The following is a 19,670-nucleotide window of genomic DNA, read 5'->3' as shown; positions in this document are numbered from 1 at the left end:
GGGAGTTTGTCATCTTCAGATAAAGACAAACTATTCCTTTTATCCCTTTTTTTACCTAGCAAGGATGTTTCCAAAGATATTATGTATGCAACTTCCTATTAAAATAACAACTACAGGGGTGCCTGGGTGGCTCAGTCGGTTGAGCGTCCGACTTCGGTTCGGGTCATGATCTCGCGGTCCGTGAGTTCGAGCCCCGCGTCGGGCTCTGTGCTGAGAGCTCGGAGCCTGGAGCCTGTTTCAGATTCTGTGTCTTCCTCTCTCTGACCCTCCCCCGTTCATGCTCTGTCTCTCTCTGTCTCAAAAATAAATAAACGTTAAAAAAAATTTTTTTTTAATAAATAAAAATAAAATAACAACTACAATAAAAAAAATATTTTAGAGAGGCATCTTTGAGCTCTCCAGGTAGATACCATGAGCAAAGCTCACCCTTCCAAGTTAAAAAATTTATGGACAAGAAATTATCATCAAAATTAAATGGTGGCAGACATGTCCAAGGAATATTGTAAGAGTTCGTTTTATGAATCTTGTGATGAATGAGTGTGTGGAGATGGCAAATAATGAGCAACAGAATAATATTGGAAGGTGGTAATATGAGGAAATAGTACCATCGTGTTAGAAGCCTTGGAATGGGTATAAACAATGGGAGTGTTCACCGGAAGAAACCAACTGCTTCTACATGTCCCCTCTCCATAGCACCTGTTTTACTATAATATAAAAATAAGATCATGTGCATTTTCATACTGAACTATTTTGTTGAATAAACCTTTGTAATAGCCCAATTTTTTTTTTAAAAAACATACTAAAATTCCTATAGCACTAACGAAATGTATCCTCAGTGTCCCACTGATTTTAAAAGTGCCCCAAACAAAAGTTTACTTCTGCATTTCGAAGAGAATTCCATAGGCAAGCAGAAGACTAAACTTCGCCTTGACAATTACTATAATCTTACAATAAGCACAAATTGCTGTGAATGACATTTAGTTCCATCTCACTCTATTCTCTTATGATAAGGAGCAATGAACTCAAGGGTCTGATCTCAGAATATAAAAAGCCATTAAGGCTGCTCCTGATAGCTTCTTTTAAAATATGATCCTACACAGCTCTTCAAAAGAAGGACAATATGTTTTAATTGTGAGATGAATTTTTACAATGCTTTGATCTCCTGTCTAAAAGAGGTCTGTAAAAAGAAATAACTACAGTGGAGGAAGGGAGTAAAATGTGTCATTCTGGTTATTAAAATCCATCAAGTTCATACTTCAGCCTTGGGATAACTGCAGCCAAAAAACTGACTTGCAAGTAATTATCACCACTATCTGCAATAAAAGTTAATTGGACATAATTGAACTAACGCCCTAATCGGAGGGAAGCTGCAACTGGCAAACAGCCCACTCCTCCTGCTTCTTCAATCTGCAAATGAAACTGCTAATGATAATTTGTGGACAAACAAGAAATTGCTCTCATGGTTTCCCCAGTGCAAATCACTCAGCAATCCCAGCTAATGCCCAGCATGTTGAGCCAAGAGAAAAATCATTAACCAGTGCTTCCTTTGATAAAGATGAATTTTAACAATAACCAAGTCCATTAAGGCTGAGGGTTGCTGAGAATTGTTAAATTTCCCCTAAACACCCTAAGTAAGGCACTGTGGCCTGATCTCTATACACTGTATTATGCACTAGATGTGCCCTGTGCCACTACCATGTAGTACTAAGAAGAGACATTATACAAGGCCAGAAGCTACTATTACACTAATAATTTATCTTCTTCTAAGAGAATCCTGGGTAATCTCATTTTTTATACAGGCAAATGGCATTGTTGATCTGCTTCAACAGCAAAGATTAAATTACTTCTGAATGGATTTTGGAGTTGATAGATCCCTGCTGCCTGACTCATCTGCCTTCAATTCTGGATAAGAGCTGCATCCTTTCCCCTGGAGTTTAGTACCACTCTCTGCTTTTCAACTGTGTCTACAGCCTAAGGGACTAACACTCCCCTAAGGTTATTGTGGAATCTTAGGAAGCCATTCTGTTTTACAGAATGGGAAAATTGTAGTCTTTATATCAACAGTGACTTATAACGTGGGATGACACTGCTAAGGTGACAGAAAGGAAAAGAGAGGCGCCTAGGTGGCTCAGTCAGTTAAGCGTCTGACCCTTGATATCGGCTCAGGTCATGATCTCGTGGTTTGTGAGATTGAGCCCCATGTGGGCTCTGTGCTGACAGCTTGGAATTCTTTCTCTCCCTCCCTCACTCTCTCTCTCTCTGCCCCCCCCCCCAAAAAAAAACCTTAAAAAAAAAGTAAAAGAGAAAAGCAGGTGCACAATGCTCACTTCTGCTTACTTTTTCTCTGCCTCTTTTTTTATTTTTAAGTAATCTCTACACCCAACATGAACTTCAACTCACAGCCCTGAGATCAAGAGTTGCAGACTCTACCAACTGAGCCAGCCAGGTGCCACCTCTCTGCTTATTTTTCTTATTTTATTTGGGCTCTATTCTGGCAAGGAGATGGCTAGAAATTAATGCGTTCAGAATCTTTCCCAAAGCAGTAGCTGGACAACCAGCTCATTTGGTACATTTTTTGTTAAAAGTTATTGGGGGGGGGGGGGGGTTGAAAAAAAGTTATTTTAGAATGTTTCAGTTCACTCCTGCAGTCATTAAAATACACTTTCTGATGGAAATAGAGGAAAGCCTAGCAATAGCTCAGCCAAGATGTAAAAAAACAGAGGATCTAGAAACTGTAATATGGCTAAGTAAAGGGAAAAAGAGCTTAACCTGAAAAAGAGAACACTTAGTAGGAACATCCTTCATTCATTTGCTCTCTGAGCATCTGTGATGCACTAGGCACTGTGACAGTACTATTTTTTGAAAACAAAAATGAGAAATGTGATTAGTGTAGTGAATGTTTCACAGTATATATAAATACCAAATTATGTTGTATACCTTAAACTAATACAATGCTGTGTGTCAATTATATTTTGAAAAGAAAAAAAAAGTGGATAAAGTTGTTTGAAAACCAAAATAATGAAACAAATACTTCCAAGGAACAGTGAGAAAGAAGGGAGAACAATAATATGGGTCACTGAAAGCCGAGCAAGAATTTACCAGATTGAGAAGGGTAAGCCACTCTAGGCAGAGAAAACTAGCATAATGAAAGGCATGCACAACTATGCTAGAAAACTACCATAACTAGGGGCTCCTGGGTGACTCAGTAGGTTGAAGCATCCAATTCTTGATCTCAGCTCAGGTCCTTATCTCAGGGTCATGAGTTCAAGCCCCACATTGGGCTTCATGCTGGGTGTGAAGCCTACTTATAAAGAAAAGTAGCCTAACTAAATGTATGTTTGGGAAACCACAAGTGGTATAGTATGAAGAGTTGGGTGCTGGATGTATGTGCCAAACCTGGAGACTGAGCCTGATGTGCCAAATTATGAAAAGCCTTACATTTCATACTAGAGGGACAAAACAACAGATTAAGAATAAATCTGGGTTGGAGTCCCATGTTTCAAGGAGAGTAACATGATCAGATGTCTGTTTAAAAAAAATTTTTTTTTAATGTGTATTTATTTTTTGAGAGAGAGAAACAGAGTGCGGGGGGCGGGGCGGGGGGGGAGGGGGGACAGAGACAGACGGAGACACAGAATCCGAAGCAGCTCCAGGCTCTGAGCTGTCAGCACAGAACCTGATGCGGGGCTCGACCTCACAGACCATGAGATCATGACCTGAGCCAAAATCAGATGCTCAACCAACTGAGCCACCCAGGTGCCCCTCAGATGTCTATTTTAAATAAATCTGCTGAAAATGTGAAAGACAAACAAGAAATGGCAGAAATCAGTTAAGTGGCTATAGTGATTTCAAGGCAAGAGATGATGATCTTAAGCAAGAGTGCCATAAGAGAGCCATCATACAAAGGAGGGAGTAGATTTCTTTCTTTTCTTTTCTTTTTTCTTTCTTTCTTTCTTTCTTTCTTTCTTTCTTTCTTTCTTTCTTTTCTTTCTTTCTTTCTTTCTTTCTTTCAGGTTTTTTTAATTTTAGGTAATCTCTACACCCAACGTGGGGTGCAAACTCACAAACCCAAGATCAAGAGTCACATGCTCCACCAACTCAGTCAGCCAGGTGCCCCTAGTAGATTTATATCTGAGCTCAAACACAGGTTAATAAAGGCTGAAGACAGGCAATTTTAGACTAACATAAACAACAATTTGAGCTTATTCAATAGTGGGCATACTAATAGAAATGCTGAAGCAAAAGGAATGACTATTCCTTAAGAATGATGGAAAATAATTTATTTTCAGTAACTAAGAATTTGGAATAGATGACCATTAAACCAACTTCCAGATTCCAAGATTCTAAATCACTTACAAAGGTGATTATTTTACAAAGTCATTATGACTGCTTATTTTGTAGAAAGGTCTGTAATTTTCTAAGTGCTTTCACATGGATTCTCTCACTTGCTTTTCCCAAATACCCTATGAGATAGTTTGCACAGGGATCCTCAGTCCATTTTTCAGAGATAAAGTAGGAAAAGCTCATAAGTGCCTAGACTACAACCCCTAGCTCTGTGCTCTTTCCATTCTCTTCACTGCCTCCAACAGTGTCACTGCTGAAAATCAATTCTGACAAATCATCCCTCTTTGGTCACTTGTTCCAGGGTCTATTTCAAAATCAGGAAATTCTGCATGTCTTATATTCATTGTCCAGAAGCTCCAGCCTATTCCTTTGTCCTCTTCTAGGTGAATAAGAGCTGGTCATCTATCTTATATAATGTTCCTTCATATTTGCATACTATAAAAAGTCTGTCACTTCCCTAATCCTGGCTAATAACCCCCAATTCCTTGAGGGTTTTTTTTTCATATATTCTTTCCCTCCTTAAACTCGTCAAGTAATGTGATCCCCAATTTTGTACTAGCTCCAGGAAGACAATAAACTCTTCCCATAGACTCCAATTCTAATCCCCAGGTATCTATGAAAAGTGCCTCTCCAAGTAATTCATACCAATATTTACTGAGAGCCTACAATGTAGCAAGACATTGTTCTAGGAGTGAGGGACTCAGCAAAGAAAAAAACAGACAAAAACTCATGCTTCCATTTTTACATGGTATAGAGTGGGAGGGTCAGACAAATTTAATGAATAGGTTAGTTACTCTCAAAAGTTGATAAATGCTACGAAAAGGAAAATAAAGCAGAATAAGAAGATGCGGAGTATTGGATGAGAGATAGCCATTCTAAATAGCATAGAGTGGTCCTCACTGAGAAACTGTAGTTCTCTCCATGGTTTATCTGCTAGTTTCAGTGCAAGACAGCAATACAGCTTTTAATTACATAACAGAATTTTTTTAAGCAATTAAACTATAACCAATATAGTTTTCCCCTCTCTCATTTCAAATTTAACTCTTAGACACTTGCACTTTTTAAAAATGTTTTTACTTATTTTTGAGAGAGACAGAGAGACAGAGCAAGCAGGCAAGGGGAAGAGATAGAGGGGGACACAGAATCTGAAGCAGGGTCCAGGGTCTGAGCTGGCAGCACAGAGCCTGACACAGGGTTTGAACTTGTGAACCACGAGATCATGACCTGAACTGAAGTTGGACGCTTAACCAACTGAGCCACCCAGGCACCCTGACACTTGCACTTTTAATAAAAAGCAATTCATCAACTTGTTTAGAAGAAAAAAATCTTATTTCTGTGATGCAGAAATATTCTTCAAGCAATAATGCAACAAAATAATTCAAGTCTGCACAGACATGCACGAGTGCATGCACACGCGCGCGCACACACACACACACACACACACACACACACCTCTGACTTTGATTAAGGACTAGCATTTCCCTGGTTGAGCAATATTCTTTCTTAAGTAGCTGTGGAAAGCTCAGAGATGAGCAGATGTGGACAGACGGGCGGATGGAGGCAGTTGGTGGAAACAATTTCAAAGAATTACAGAATTGGTGTGCAGGCTTAAGTGGCATCAGCCTCTCACTTCAAAGTGCACTTGGAACAATCTCCCGAAAATGTACTATGAATGATAAGAATGATACATTTCATTTGGGACATTTGTTTAGCTTAGAGAAGAGGCAAAAATTAAAATACAGCTTCCTGAAAAAGCAACTTGTTCCAACTTAATTTTGCCATGGACCATGGAAACAAAGGACTTTTTTTTTTCTTTTTAATTTGTTTTCAGTTTATTTATTTATTTTGGGGAAGGGTTAGAGAGAGGGGGGGAGAGAGAGAGAGAATTCCAAGCAGGCTCTGCACTATCAGCAAGAGTCCGGCATGGGGCTCGATATCATAAACTGTGAGACCATGACCCAAGTGGAAACCAAGAAGCCTGGTGCTTAACCGACTGAGCCACCCAGGTACCCCCAAAGGAGTTTCCTTAAAAGGAAAGGTTCCTCTTGTCTCTCTGCGGAAATGTTCTAGCACACTATCACACTCCAATTGCACCATAACCTCACAGGGATTGAATGAAGCCTAAGTACTAAAATCCTTTGTAAAGCACTTTAGTGAATGCACAGTAACACTTAGCAGGACAGGTTAAAACCAAGATATGGGATTCTTCATTAATCGACTGGTCTTTCTGTTGAATGAAAAAGTTTCTGGGAGGATAAGATAAGCAAAAGGCAAACCAGAACCTTCACAGTTACAAAATTAATGTCTTCACAATAGTACAACCACTCCCAGCTGAACAGTTAGGTAATACATAAGGCCCATTCAGGAACCCAGGAAATGTGTCTTTTCCACTGATATACTGTGACCTGGGATGAGCTGCCTTTAACTTCTCATAGTCTTGATACCTCTTAACTTTCAAAATAGATTAAGTTTTATCCTTTACATAGTAAGTGATAAGTGGAATGCCAATGGAAGAAATGCTTTAGCTTTTGGAAGGAAAGAAGAGATTTAAGTTATGACTAATAATGCTTATGCTTCTCCTCTGAAGCAACAGGGATGATGTCTAAATCTTCAATTCTGCAAGTGGCATAAAATCTTATTTTCATTCAGATCAGCAACTGATCCTCAAAACCACTTTGCTGAGTGCAAAGAATTAGCAACTGGTCATGGAAACCTTGCTTTTTAAATCTGCTGTAATATTTAGTTGAGAGAGAGAGAGAGAGAGAGAGAGAGAGAGAGAGAGAGAGAGAACATTTCCCCACCAAATAGCACTTAAAGAAATCCTGAGCTTTGAAATTTATAATGTATAGTACTTCTTTAATCACAACCTAGTATCTGACTTCTAAATGGATTTCATTTTGGCCAACAGTTCTCATCATTAGAGTATATACACAGTGTTAAGAGGAGGGGTTTACTTTGATAACACTTCTTTGGCTTGTCCATCTGTGGCCTGACCACATATGATGAATGACTGGCAAATACCATGGGGCCAGAAGATGCCAAGAAAGAAGGCATGCTAGTATCAAAAGCTAGTTTATCTATGATCTACTTGGAAGATCTCAATTCTCCCTAGGACTCCGTGTAATTAGGTGACAAGGGCCAAAGTCTTAAAAAATAAACAGGGGGCTCCTGGATGGCTCCATTGGTTAGGCATCTGACTTTGGCTCAGGTCATGATCTCACAGGTCATGAGTTCGAGCCCTGCATCAGGCTCTGCACTGCCAGCTCAGAGCCTAGAGGCTGCTTTGAATTCTGTGTTCCCCACTCTCTCTCTGCCCCTCCTCTCCCACACTCTCTCTCTTAAAAATAAATAAACATTAAAAAAAATTAGGGGTGCCTGGGTGGCTCAGTTGGTTAAGCGTCCAATTTTGGCTCAGGTCATGATCTCACAGTTCCTAAGTTTGAGCCCCGCATCGGGCTCTGTGCTGACAGCTCAGAGTATGGAGCCTGCTTTGGATTGTGTATCTCCCTCTCTCTACACTCCACCCTGGCTTGTGCTCTGTCTCTCAAAAATAAATCAATATTTAAAAAAATAAAAAAGAAAGAAAGAAAGAAAGAAAGAAAGAAAGAAAGAAAGAAAGAAAGAAAGAAAGAAAGAAAGAAACTAAGTTTAATCCAAGCTTGTATCTTACTGGTCTCTTGAATGACCAGAGAAAGAAAACAAATCTCTAATACTGTTTGTTCCACTAGAAAATCCCAGTTACAAAGCAGAAGAAGTTACTAAAGCTATTGCTAGGAATATCTTTGGATTTTACCTGTCTGTACTTTGTCTGCTTGCCCTTCTACATGAATAATCAAGAACTGACTGTGTTCTTTGGATCAGGAATGAATCCTTAACTACAGTACTGCCCATGTGTTGGTAAGACGCCTCTGCCCTTTTCAACTAGGTTGAGATGTAACAACTCAGCCGATGACTGAATTTGATCTAATCAGCTCAATGCTCCCTCCCTCAGATCCATCAGAACCAAATATAATAAAACTTCAGTTTGGCCTTTCCTTTACGGTTCTTTTTTTCCTCTACCACCTCATCCTGAACCTTCCTCCTTCTCTTGATAGTGGCATCTTGGTCTTTGGATTCCCTTCATGACTAGAGAAATAAAAACAGTCTCTCACAGCAGAAACAGGAAAATTTCAAGTCATTTCAAATAAGGATCCTCAAAGGAGTTCTTAGAGAAAATAATTAAATATATTAGAAATACAGAGCACCTGGCTGGCTCAGTCAGTAGAGCATGTGACTCTTGATCTCAGGGTAGTAAGTTCAAGCCCCACCTTGGGCACAGAGCTTACTTAAAAAAACAAATTCAAATATTCAGAGACCTTCGCTCTGGGTCTAGCTTTACTACCAAATCACTAAGTTATTTAGACATTCTCAGGACATTATTTTTTCTACCTCAGAGAAATGCTGAGACCACTAAGAGACTGCTTATTTAATTCACTGAATGAAAACTAATCTAAAAAGTAAAAATATTTATGTTAATGCTGGAAATGATTCTTGGGCTGAAGAAATGCTGGTCTTAACCTTTTGTGAGTTGTTATATAATTACACCCTACAACTCCATGTTTAATTTCAAAATATAATATGTACTAAAGGTACCAAAGAATTTCTTTAAAATCACGCACAGGCTTTCTCCATTTTCTTCTATCACCATATGTATTTACAGATAATGAAAACTCCCATTAAGTAAAATTCTAAGATCCAGCAAAATAAAAGGAGGACTGTCCAGTATTCACAGAATGCTAATATATAGAACAAAGTTGGGGGAAGGAGCAAAGACCTGGATTCTAAAAAGATGAGCAATCTGAGTGGTTTAAAAAACAACAACAAAAAGATGGGTTAAAAGTTTATATCTAAAGAAAAGGCAACTGTTTTGAATAGCTCTAACAATCCCATAATAAGTGCAGTATCAAACATAGGGTAATTAATTCAGTGGACTTTTCCCCTTTCACTGACAGATTGAACAGCTCTGAGGATAATCTCCTTCACTCTCCCAGGGCTCAGTTGGAAGATTCATTATTTATGCCCTCAATTGTTTACTCTGTCCTATTTTCCATCCATCCAGGCCCAAGGGCAGTGTTATCACTGGCCTGTTTCCAAAATGAATGTATTATTAGTTCACTGCCTAACTAGTTACAAAACCAAAGATAATCAAACAAAATGGTATCCTACTACTGAAGAGCAACCCTACCCACCACTTGATCCAGGAGAGAAGTTAATGACAATGCTGACCCAATGTTACCAAAAGCTAATTCTCTTAGATGGATGAAGTGAGATCCATTTGTCATTCTAGCCTCTCCCCGCCCCCCCCTTTTTTTCTGGTGAGCCATGGAGCAACATATATGCAAATGTAACAGGATTCTTAAAGGGCAGTATCATTAGAAAGGCAGCTCTGGCCCTCACTGAGAGCAGACCTGTAAACTACTGTGGATTAAACTGATTGAGATGCATTTTGCCTAGCAACCATTCATTAGGAAGAGTTCAGTAACTCACCAACAATCGATTCCACGTCTTTATCTGAACAGATAACAGACTCTACCAAGTCCTCTACCCTCTGTATTCAGACTTACAGCAAACAACTTCCTCAAAAGATTCAGCTTCCAAGAGTCAACCCCTGGGGGAGGGGGTTGGGTTTAAAAACACACATAATATTGTCTCAGACACCTGACAAAGCTGAATAGCTTAAAAACTACCACCAGTCACATCTCCATATGAATGCATTCATTGTCTCTAAATACGTCTCTCACATAACAGCGTTCCCAGTTCTTTTTGCTTCTAATATTTTCTCATCTTAAGCAACCTTTTCCCAATTCCAAACCGTACAACACTCAAGCTGATTATTATGAGAATCAACGCCAAGGGTCCAATCTTTTCCTTTACCTTCTCAAGGGGATCATTTTATACTTCTGATGTGAATGGGGGATTGGGCTTGAATCTCCCTTTAGAGAGAACACAGGGCCCTTTTTCTTAACACATCCTAAGCTGTGACTCACAGAAATAATCAGGATGGATAAAAACAGATTGCTAAAGAAAATTAAATCAGCTACTTTAACTTCAGCAGCACCATAACTAAGAGATTATGGGAAGTCATGGCTTCATATAATGGTTTCCTTGCAGAGGACCAAATTTGAGGAGTTCCAGCCCCTTTAAATGATATTTGGAGATCAGTGTAAATACACCTATGATTAGTTCTATACATAGCCTTTGCTCCTGGGGGAAATTCTCTGGGGAAATCACTGTACCATGCAAAATATTGATTACACAAATCAGGCAAGAAAATAGATATATAAAAATATTAAGTGAACAAAGTGTAATATAACTTTACAAAGCTATATTAACTGTCTACTCATGGGTAGACAAAAAACCACCTAGGATTCCAAATGGGCCGGCAACTTATTTTTTAGTAGAATCAAGATGAAGTGATACATGCTTTAATATAGCCTCCAAATATTTTTTTTGTTACTTCCTCAGTTTGCTAGCTTAGACATCAAAGTGCACGTTGTTTTACACAATAGCTAGCTGTCAAAGCTTCGATGATTTTTAATAGTTCATTCTCAGGGACAAGTTAGGTTAAAAAAAAACCTAAAAACATCTGGGGCCTTTCAATTTAAACATTATGGAGTTGTACTGGATAGATGAGTAATAAGACAACCCAAATCTAACAAAGGTTTACTATGAGTCTACTTTTTGCACAATTCTTTTTAAAGATTTTTTTTTTTAAGTAATCTCTACACCCAACATGGGGCTCGAACTTACAACCACGAGATCAAGAGTTGCATGCTCCACTGACTTAGCCAGCTTGGTGCCCCTTTTTTGTATAATTCTATAGCAAGGCTACTTGAAATGTAAAAGGTAGACAGACACATAGATAGATAGATAGACAGACAGATAAACAGAAAGACAAACTCCTAATCCCTAGTAAGCTTCTACAACTAAGATGGTTGCCTATCCTATTACACTTCTTCCTCATAATACTTGGCTTTCACCACAAACTGCCCCTTATTAGAGATCCAATAGGTCAATGCAAAGAAAAAACACTGATCCAATTAAAACTATAAGACAGCTCCAGCATATCAATTCTGTCTTCAAAACTGAATTCCAGTTAGAACAATCTGTGGAAACTGAACCTGGATTATAAGAATCTCTCAATCATTTCAATTAATATTTAGCAAAGAATGCTGCCAAAAATTGATATTCATCCCGTCTGGTATTCTAGTTCTTTGCTAAGCAACATTAAGATAAATCTGGTCCAAACACCTTTGGTGAAAATCCAAGTTAGATTAAGCAAGTTTATCACGAACACTGCCACTCACCACAGAAAGACAGACAGACACACACACACCATTTGTTTCTAACACATAAAATTTGGGTTTTCTATCTTCAATTGATAACTTTCCACTCAATTAAAAACTTAATACAGAGGCTTCTGATTTTGGCTGAAGATAAGCTCTGTGTCCTTCAGAAAGAAGAGATCTATAAATTGTAGAAGTAAAAGAACTCAAAAGAAATAAATATAATTTAAATTGTTAATGCTACAGCCACCCAATTTCATAAAGTTTGGGAGGGAGGAAACTTTAAAAAATAATTGAACAAAATTCACCTGGATTTTTTTAAAGTTTGGTTCTGTCGTTCATGACAGAAACTAACCTCTCTGAACATATGGATATAAGAAATAAACTGATGGAGAAACAGACAAGACTTTTAGGTTTCAGTAACAGTAAGGTAAGTTTGCTCGTTTGATAGATTTCTCCAGTAGGGCTGAGTACTAACCAAAGCAGGTGGCAAGGTACTCAGGAGAAGACTTTAACAGAGTTAATCGCTAACAACTATTAGGATTTCCTTTAACCACCGTTTGACATGGGCTGCTCCCTCTTTCCTCTAGCATCTCCTTTTTCAGATTGTTTTTGCTGAATAAGGCAGTCCCAAGTAGGAAAATGGTGAAGACAGCCTTAATGGACATGGATGCAGTACAGTACCAAAAACCCATTCCTAGCCTTCTTTTTCTTTTTCTTTCTTTCTTTCTTTCTTTCTTTCTTTCTTTCTTTCTTTCTTTCTTTCTCTTTCTTTCTTTCTTTTCTTTCTCTCTCTCTCTCTTTCTCCTTTTTCTTTCGTTCTTTGCGGTTTACTGCATCAGATGCCACGCAAGAAAGAGCTCCTCTTTTCTTCTGTTCATTTTACTTCATAAGAGACCGACATCGATGTATCAGTAAAAAAAGATAAGAGTCCTGAATCTCCTCACCCTGCTGCAGGGGTGAGATGATGGGAGGGAAAGAAGAATGAAGGGTAGAATCAGAAAATCAAAATAAACTGATGGGATGTGGAGCTCTTACTTCCCATTCCATTTCCCCTTTCCTCACAAGGTTAAGTCGGCTGAAGTCGGGGCTGCATTAGAAAAAGCACACACACGCACACGCACACACACCTTGAGCCCTTGAAGGGAGGTGAGGATCGCTCCGCAGCGCTCGCTCGGTGGGGCTCCAGGCTCCGCCCCGCCCGCCTGGGGCAGCTGAACCCTCCTCGCCCCGCCCGGGCAGGAGGGATGAGAAGGGGCTTACAGCTGTCTTGGCTGGGGGAGGGGGAGGTGGCAGCTCCGAGTGCCAGGCTCTTGGAGCACAGCACTCCGCGGTGCGCCGACACCCCCTCCCCCAGCCGGCAGCCGCTAGCTACCCTTTGCTGCCGGAAGCCAGCCCCGCCCCCTCAACTCCATCCCGGCCCTCCGCAAACCCCCTCCTGCCCGCACAGCCAATGGCAAGCCAGGGAGCCAGGAGAGCGACCCGCCAAGCAGCCAACTGGGGAGGCCCACTGGGAGGTCAGCCGCCGGGGATAGGCCAGCTACCCGCGGCCCCGGCCCCTGCGCGGCTCCTCTTTGTTAGAGCTGCCCCATCTCTCCTGACTACCACCCCAAAGCCGGGAGGCAAGCATACCACAGCTGGGCCAAGTGATGCTGCGCCCCTTCTATCGCTCCCCAGCCCACTCTCTGCCTGGGTGCTAGAGTGGCCCCTATCCAGGCAATAACTCCCAGAGTGCCTCAGACTTCCACAGCAATAGCCACCAGATGACACCCGACAGTAAAAAGATGCTCCTGGGGCCTCTGCCTCGCCCTTCTTTTCTCAGGCTAATCAACTTCACACCGTGGATAGATTTAGGTTGCATATTAGATCAGCTGCAAACATCAATCCACCCTGTCTGAAACTCCTGCTTCCTGTGACGCAGAAATTAAGAGGGGAGGGGGCATATCGGGAAGGTAGTAATCTCGAAATTGGTGGGGGTAGGAGAAGGAATACATCAAATAACCTGCAAACACACACACACACCAAAACACACAGTTGGCTCGAATCCAGTTCAGATATAAAACATCTACATCCAATTAAATCCAAGCTAACCATTCCTTTAGCAGGTTTCATTACAATCAGGCAACAAGTATCTAAGTCTTGTTCAAGCCATATGCCAAATCTCAGAAAAAACTCTCAGCAACCGCCAGGTCGCTGCATAACTGGCAGGCTGCATCAACACTTCAATCACTAATGCCAACGTTAGGGGCATAACACAGCTGGGATGGAATATGTCAAAGATTGTAGAATATTTTCTTAGGTGTAGTGGTGGAGCAGTGCATGGGACTCATTTAAGAAAAATAGGGGCGCCTGGGTGGCTCAGTCGGTTAAGTGTCCAACTTTGGCTCAGGTCATGATCTCATGGCTCCTGAGGTCGAGCCCCACGTCAGGCTCTACGCCGCTTGCTCAGAGCCTGGAGCCTACTTCAGATTCTGTGTCTCCCTCCCTCTCTGCCCTCCCCCGTTAACGTTCTGGCTCTCTCTCTCTCTCTCTGTCTCTCAAAAACAAATAAACATTAAAAAATTAAATAAAAGTAAAATAGAGGGGAACCTGGGTGGCTCAGTCAGTTAAGTGTCCAACTCTTGATTTCGCTCAAGTCATGATCTCACGGTCATGAGATCTCACGGGTGGGGAGTTCGAACCCCGCATGGGGCCCTCTGCTGTCAGTGCAGAACCCACTTCAGATCCTCTGTCCCCCTCTCTCTGTCCCTCCCCACTCGTGCTCTGTCTCTCAAAAATAAATAAAACATTGGGGCAACTGGGTGGCTCAGTCGGTTGGGTGTCCAACTCTTGGTTTCAGCTCAGGTCATGAACTCGTGGTTTGTGAGTTCTAGCCCTCCGTCAGGCTCTGTGCTGAAGCATGGAGCCTGCTTGGAACTCTCTCTGACCCTCCCCCACTTGCTCTGTCTCTCAAAATAAATAAATAAACTTAAAAAAAACCATAAAACATCTTTTTAAAAAAGAAAGAAAAAAGAAAAAGAAAATGGGGATCAGGGAAAGTAAGCTATTACCTATATTGTCATTTTTCTCCACAGAATTCTTGCAACTAATGTTAAATATTTACATCATACTCTACAATCCCACTTAGTTCCCCAAAGTAGTACTATAGTTTTTAAAAAACAACAAAAGGTATTTGCAATTTACGTAGCCCTTTCTTTTTCAATGTTTGTTTATATTTGAGAGAGACAGAATCCAAAGCAGGCTCCAGGCTCTGAGCTGTCAGCACAGAGCCCCATGTGGGGTTGGAACTCACAGGGTATGAGATCATGACCTGGGACACTTGACCGATTGAGCCACCCAGGCGCCCCTAAGTAGTCCTTTCTTAATTTGGAGTTCAAAGCATTTCATATCTATAACCTCAGTCTTCTTATAAGATGGAAAAGGAGCTGTACAGACATGCCCATTTTAAAGACAGCTCTTCTTTCTAACCCCAATTAAAAGACTGGCTTAAAACAGATTTATAGAGGAACCTCACTGATGTTTCATAGAGTAGCATTCATTAGGTTTCATATGAAAAGAACTAAATGTGAAACTTTTTGATTTTAAAGTCTGCTAGCTTAGCTAGCTAGCCAGCCGGTAAGTCCAGTCTCATCCTATCATCTCCTGACTTAAACCAAAAATTCACGAGCTCTCTAATTCATATCATTTAGCAATTCCCTGGCATTTTCCATATTAAAATAACTAAAGAATAAGAAACTACTGCTCAAAGTAGCTAACCATAAAGGTAATCTTGATGTCTAAGGGAAACTTCTGTGTCAGTACCTTCCTTCAGATTCTAGCCTTCTCGATAAAGGAAAATTTTTTCTCTTTAAGGACTAAACTAGAAACTAAAATTTACATTGTTCCAAGAACACACATGTACCAATTAATTTGCCAAGACATCAAAAACAAGGAACCAAACATACCAGTCTCACCACTATTATCACAAATGTTCTTGGAAAGTGGATAATTCCGATAAAATTTCTGATATCCTCTTCTATAATATAAACGTGGAACTCTTAGGGAGTTTCAAATACCTTAACTAAATTAAAAAGTCAAATTCACCTTGCCCAAGTATCTATACAGTCCACAGAAGAATTACAACTATTTAATAAAAGATCACTGGGGAAGCCCAAAACATTTTCTTCTAAAGAATTCAAGTCCAATTTCTTTTCACGACCCTCAAATGTACCCTATCTTACTACCATAACCCTAACAGAGACCCTTAACATGTCTGTGCGGTAACTATAACTTCTTTCTAGTCTTCCTCATTCTGCATACCATTGCTTTCAAGTATTTGTTCTTAAAAAACACAAAGTTAGGAGCACCATGGTAGCTCAGTCGGTTAAGTGTCTGACTTTAGCTCAGGTCATGATCTCACGGATCTTGGGATCGAGCCCCGCATCAGGCTCTGTGCTGACAGCTTAGAGCCTGGAGCCTGCTTCAAATCCTGTGTCTTCCTCTCTTTCTGCCCCTCCCCCCACCTTGGCGCGTGCGCGTGCTCTCTCTCTCTCTCTCTCTCTCCCCTAAAAATAAACAAACATTGGGGTGCCTGGGTGGCTCAGTTGGTTTAAGAGTCTGACTTCAGCTCAGGTCATGATCTTGCAGTTTGTGGGTTCAAGCCATGTGCTGACAGCTCAGAGCCTGGAGCCTGCTTCGGATTCTGTGTCTCCCTTGCTCTGTGCCCCGCCCCCACTCACACCCTGTCTTTCTCTGTCTCTCAAAAATGAATAAACATTAAAAAAAATTTTTTTTAAACACAGAAAGTTACATTTATTGCACATTTACTAGGGCCAAGGCCCTGTGGCAAGAACTATATATTTATATTTATTATTTTGTCATAATAAGCCTATGAAAATTTCCCCATTTTTATAGATAAAGAAACTGAGGTGCAGAGAGGTTGAAGATCTTCTCTAAATCATATGGCTGGTAAATGGAAGAGTCAGTATTAGAATTTGGGGGGGGGGGGAAGAATTTGAGTCATTTTGGCTCCAAATCTAATACTCCTATGCACTAAGCTATATGTGACTCTCTGGTACCTATGTCATCTAGCCAAATTTCCACTCTATAGCTGTTACATGTTCCATAATCTGGCCCTATCTTACACTATCAAACTTACTTCCTACCTTTCCCTAGCATGTTTCCCCACACCAGACAAAGTAATCTGTTTGCTCACTGTCTATCATGTTCATCCATTTCTATTTTCATGACATGACTTGTGCTGTTATAACCATGCCATTCAAATCCTACCCATTCTTCAAGTTCAAATTCCACCTTCCTTGTAGAGCCTTCTTTGATGCTGTCAGCAATGATTCCTTTCCTGAATCACTATTACACAATTTAATACCTAAAAAAAAATTTTTTTAATGTTTACTTTTGAGAGAGAGGGAGAGAGCGTGCATGCGAGCAAGCAGGGGAGGGACAGAGAGAGAGGGAGACACAGAATCCAAAGCAGGCTCCAGGCTCTGAGCTGTCAACACAGAGCCTGACTTGGGGCTCGAACTCACAAACCGTAAGATCATGACCTGAGCCGAAGCTGGAATCTCAACCAACTGAGCCACCCAGGCGCCCCAATACAATACTTATTCTGTTGTCTAATATGTGATTTGTCTTCCTACTTTAGACTGTAACTCAGAACTTGTATTACATTTGCCTTTGTCTCCCTTCCCAATTATGCACAGTAAGGCACACATAGCAAAGTCCTCAATAAATATTTAGGCCAGTAAACTTTATGGCAAAAGAATAACCCAAATCACTTAAATCACCCAAGTTCTCAAAAAAGCCACCAAAGTTGAAACCATTAATAATACTCTTCATTCATCTTCAAGATACAACAATCAAGTTCTAACTCTGCCACTACTAATTACTTACTTATCCAGTATCATGGACAAATTGATCGGACGGGCTTCAAGAGGGCTGGTAGTGTTTCTTGATCTTGGAACTAGTTACATAGGTAATGTTTAATTTTTTTTTTTAATGTTTTTCTTTTTTTTTTTGAGAGAGAGACAGACAGACCGACAGACAGACAGAGTGTGAGCAGGGGAGGGGTAGAGAGAGAGGGAGACACAGAATTCAAAGCAGGCTCCAGGCTCTGAGCTGTCAGCACAGAGCCCAATGTGGGGCTTGAACCCACGAACTGTGAGATCATGACCTGAGCCGAAGTCAGACTCCCACCCGACTGAGCCACCCAGGCATCCCGGTAATGTTTAATTTGTGAAAATTCACTGAGTTGTACACTTATATGCACTTTTCTATACTGTATATATTTTGTCTCAATGAAGTTTTAAAATATCAAGTTTCAGATTATAAAATAATCACATCTATTTTTAAGCACATAGTAGTATTATATATGTCTGTAGGTCCAAGAAAATACTGGAACATATAATATATACCAATCTGTCAATTGTGGTTATCACAAAGAGGAAGATTAGAAAAATAAGAGAGAACAAAGGACAGAACTTTTTTTTAAATTTTTTAAAAAATGTTTTTATTTATTTTTGAGAGAGAGAGGGATAGAGCATGAGTGGGGGAAGAGCAGAGAAAGAAGGAGGCACAGAATCTGAAGCAGGCTCCAGGCTCCAAGCTGTCAGCACAGAGCCCCACAGAGCCGGACACAGGGCTCAAACTCACGAACCGCAAGATTATGACCTGAGCCAAAGTCGGATGTTTATCCGACTGAGTCACCCAGGCGCCCCAGAGAACTTTTTTTTTTAATTTATTTTTTGTTTTTAAAATTTTTTTAATGTTTATTTTTGAGAGAGAGAGAGAGAGAGAGCGAGAGCGCGCGCACATGAACAGGGGAGGGGCAGAGAAAGAGGGAGACACAGAATCCAAAGCAGACTCCAGGCTCTGAGCTGTCAGCACAGAGCCCAATGTGGGGCTCAAACCCACGAGCTGTGAGATCATGACCTGAGCCGAAGTTGGATGCCCAACTGACTGAGCCATCCACGTGCCCACCCCCACAAAGAACTTTTTAAATATTGGTTTCACTGGATCTTTCAAAAAGTAAGCAACATGCATTAATTTTGTAATTTTAATAGATTAGCTGAGTAGTGGAACTAACATTTTCTATAGTTTTTAAACGTTTTATGCAGAGCATGTCTAACTTTTATAATCAGTAAAAGATGCTGAAAGAAAAACACACTGGCTCTTAAAAACAGAAAGAAAAGATCAATAAGCTAGACTGAAAACTAGTTCAAGTAACTAATATCCATCCAGTATGATCACACTTCAGTATTTCTTAAGTACTCTCGCATATTTCCCAAATGTTGTAACAAACACCAAAAAACAAAAAAACAAACACCAACAAACAAAACAAAACTGAAAAGTGTCAAAGGTGCCTTTGACAATTTATTCCAATCACGATAACTATACTGAGGGGCACGTGGGTGGTTCAGTTGGTCGAGCGCCGACTTCAACTCAGGTTATGATCTCATGGTTCATGGGTTTGAGCCCCGGGTCAGGCTCTGTGCAAACAGCTCAGAGACTGGAACTTACTTTGGATTCTGTGTCTCCTTCTCTGCCCTCCCTGGTTCACACTCTGTCTCTTTCTCTCTCTCTCAAAAAATAAATAAACATTAAAATACATATACATATATATACAACTCAGTAGAACTGAATAACAAAGACAAAACAATAAAAACAATCTATCCTGAACATAAGCTGAAACTTTTTTTTGGTTTATTTTTGAGAGAGAGAGCTTGAGCAGGGGAGGGGAAGAGGCAGAGAGGGGGGCGGAGAGAGGGAGGGAGAGGGAGAGGGAGAGAGGGAGAGGGAGAGGGAGAGAGAGAGAGGTAGAAAGAGAGAGAGAATCTTAAGTAGGCTCCACACCCAGCGGAGTCCAAAGTGGAGCTTAATCTTAGAACCCTGAGATCATGACCCGAGCTGAAATCAAGAGTCAGACTCTTAACTGATTAAGCCACCTAGGTGCCCAGAAGCTGAAACTACTAAAAGCACATTTTCCCCATAAAGACCTGCTATGAG

General features: G+C 40.5%; 1 protein-coding gene and 1 pseudogene across 3 annotated transcripts in view; one reads left to right on the top strand and one right to left on the bottom strand.

Moving 5' to 3' along the window:
* Window positions 1–19,670, bottom strand: part of FAM222B (family with sequence similarity 222 member B) — a 76,331-nt gene that overhangs the window by 32,929 nt on the left and 23,732 nt on the right. The window contains exon 1 of one of the 3 annotated variants that reach the window (XM_015081435.3): window positions 12,800–17,108. The exons of the other annotated variants lie outside the window; for them this stretch is intronic. The gene's annotated coding sequence lies outside the window, so the exon portion shown is untranslated. Of the gene's footprint in view, window positions 1–12,799; window positions 17,109–19,670 lie in introns of those variants that run through there. 3 annotated transcript variants of the gene reach the window in all.
* Window positions 412–2,259, top strand: LOC128313552 (small nuclear ribonucleoprotein G-like; annotated as a pseudogene).

The sequence above is a fragment of the Acinonyx jubatus genome, chromosome E1, assembly GCF_027475565.1.
Source record: "Acinonyx jubatus isolate Ajub_Pintada_27869175 chromosome E1, VMU_Ajub_asm_v1.0, whole genome shotgun sequence".
NCBI classification, from domain to species: Eukaryota; Metazoa; Chordata; class Mammalia; order Carnivora; family Felidae; genus Acinonyx; species Acinonyx jubatus.
This window is presented reverse-complemented; position numbering and strand designations above follow the sequence as displayed.